The sequence below is a fragment of the Malurus melanocephalus genome, unplaced genomic scaffold (assembly GCF_030028575.1).
Source record: "Malurus melanocephalus ecotype Western Australia unplaced genomic scaffold, MMel_1.1 scaffold_2997, whole genome shotgun sequence".
In the NCBI taxonomy this organism is placed as follows: domain Eukaryota; kingdom Metazoa; phylum Chordata; class Aves; order Passeriformes; family Maluridae; genus Malurus; species Malurus melanocephalus.
The window spans coordinates 9,738-10,000 of NW_026626229.1; positions in this window are offsets into that span (position 1 = coordinate 9,738).

Consider the following 263-nt stretch of genomic DNA (forward strand, 5'->3'; position numbering starts at 1 on the left):
AATTTGGGGCCTTTTTCATGGCTTTTTTTTGGGAATTTTCCCTATTTCCCTTCCCAAACTTTGCCCTCCCAAAAGGACCCAAATTTTGGGGAAAGGTCCCCAAAATGTTTTGGGGTGGGAGATCTCGGGAGGGATCACATTCCTCTGGATTCCGGGAGCCCTGGGATACCCCTGGATCATCCCCGTCCCCTCCAGCGTCTCCCAGGGAYAAAATCCATGAAAAAAATCTGGGAATTCCCCAATCCCAATCCCCAAACAGATCC